This window comes from Macrobrachium nipponense, chromosome 20 (assembly GCF_015104395.2).
Source record: "Macrobrachium nipponense isolate FS-2020 chromosome 20, ASM1510439v2, whole genome shotgun sequence".
Taxonomy (NCBI): domain Eukaryota; kingdom Metazoa; phylum Arthropoda; class Malacostraca; order Decapoda; family Palaemonidae; genus Macrobrachium; species Macrobrachium nipponense.
Genome location: NC_061089.1, coordinates 84,627,111 through 84,629,610, shown reverse-complemented (window position 1 = coordinate 84,629,610; position 2,500 = coordinate 84,627,111).

Here is a 2,500-nt window from a genome sequence, read left to right as displayed (position 1 = left end):
CGAGTTGGAACATTGTGTCAGAAATGTAATGGCTATTAGTGTCTTGCATGACAGTGTAAAAATATATTGAATAAGGGGTAAAGGAAGTTATATTTAGATTCGGGTACATTTAATGCGAAATGAGAAAGATATGTATATTAATGAATTATCTGTAAAACAAACATCTCAGTCACTGGTAGATGATGGATGGCTACAATCTAACTGTCAACAGGTTTTCATCATAAGAGCTCACCTTTCTAAGAGATCCTTTTCCCACATACTGTCATAAATGTTCACCTCATAAATAAATCGCATCCATACAACAAGCTGAAACAATTGTGATAATACAGGGAATCGTGTGTGTATTTTCTGAAAGAGTAAAAAGAACTCCATATTGTACAATTAACTACATGACGAAAATCACATGGGTCTTATTCATAACTATTAGATGCAACTTCGAAAAAAGTCATAGTATTAGGGCAGCTGCTGAAAATATGCTATGCCACTAAAGTCATGCACTTCTAATGAAATTTAAACTTCCTAGCCCTCTATGCATATAAATACGTGAATGATAAGTTATGAAAAATAAAGATATATACACGAATATATATATATATATATATATATATATATATAGATATATATATATATATATAGTATATATATATATATATATATATATATATATATATATATATGTATATATATATATATATATATATATATATATATATATATATATATATATATATATATATCTATATATATATATATATATATATATATGTGTGTGTGTGTGTGTGTTGTGTGTGTGTGTGTGTGTGTGTGTATGTATGATTCATACTTGTTTTATCGGAGTTTTGACTGACTGATTTTCGTATGTTTTTGAAATTGATGAGAGTAAAGTATTTATAAAAGAATAAGGTAAGTAACGAAGTATATTGCATTAGACTCGCAATGGTATCCATTCGAATATTACGGAAACTATATCCTATCCTTTTCATTTTATCCCTTCTACAAACACCTCATAAGAACGAAATTACTGGTGTCATATACTAAACAGGTGGTTATTTACTATGTAGTTATCACGAAAACATTAATGATTGTTTGAGATAAAGTTTATTCCATTGCTCAAGATGATGAAATGAGAGACCCTTTCTCTTTTCAAAGAAAATATATGAAAGAATTACTATTTTAACAGACGATACTGGTAGTGAATATGAAATATTATTCGTCAAAAACTCTTTCCTCCGCCTCATATTCCCGGATTCTTGCAACTGTTTTAGCTTGAAAGAAATTCATCTGTTTAAAATGTATGGATGCGTTCTAGAACGAGACTTCTTAAGATTGCCCATTAGTATTTCGAAAGGAAATATCAGAACGACAAATAGTGCATACTAGGTATCCTTTGTATTTTGTTTTCTTTTTGAACAATTGAAACGAAAAAGAAAAAATTCACGTCCATTTTCATTGCTTGTGACGATTTTTTGTTTTCATTTTCCCCAACCGCTAAAAGAAACGGTAAGAAATGTATATATTCGGTATCTGAAATTCGTGCAGGCTCGGAAGTTTCTGTCTTACATAATTCATAAAACAAGAGAATTTCTGTGGAGAATTAGAATGAAATGTGTCCGTAGACTTTTTCCTCTTATGGCGAGGTCAGCTGACACGTGTGTCGTGATAAAAGCAAATATATGAACACTGAAGTTACGACTTTGTATTCACCTGCTGATGTACAAGAACAATTGACACTACAGGACTAGGCAATAGTTTTAATTTTGATTCAAGGATTGTTGATTCCTTCAGTATTTCAGGAATAGTAAATAATTCATATTATATCTTCATCTATACCTATCAAATTTGTTGAGGTTGGAATGCTCAAGCCTCAGAAAGTTGTATTTAGCATATGACCCTACACACTCACATTAGGTCACAACAACGTTTCTATTTTCCAGGTTTAAATGTACCTCCGTGGGTTATTGAAGGCCTATAAACCACTTCCAGTGAGATAAAAAGCTACAGAGAATGCTTCTATACGAAGGCGAATTATTTTGGTAAAACTTTGAATCATGTAAGTATTATGTCGCAAAAATATTATGAAAGGTACGTTACCTACCACGTCGGGGCATTTTATTATTTTTTTTATTTCCAATGATAACTGAAGCAGGCAGTTAATAAAGATTCGATATTATGAAATTATTCCAGATAAATTTCCATAGCTATAATTCACTATTGCTAATGCTAAGTTAAATCTATTATAAGCTTATTAAGCTCTGACTTTTAACAAACTTAGTTTTTAAAGGAATCCTTCAGTTCATTGAAAATTGTTTCCTATTTATATTTGCAATAAACAAATAGCGGACTATAGTTGGGAAAATTCTATAGCTAAATGTTCTATATCCTGGAATTACCTTTCGACTTACTACATCCTTTAGTAGAGAAGAAGCGGTCATTGAAATGTGGAAAATTTTGGCTTTTATTTTCCGTAAATATCTTTCATGGCAGTGCCAGTGTCTTCATC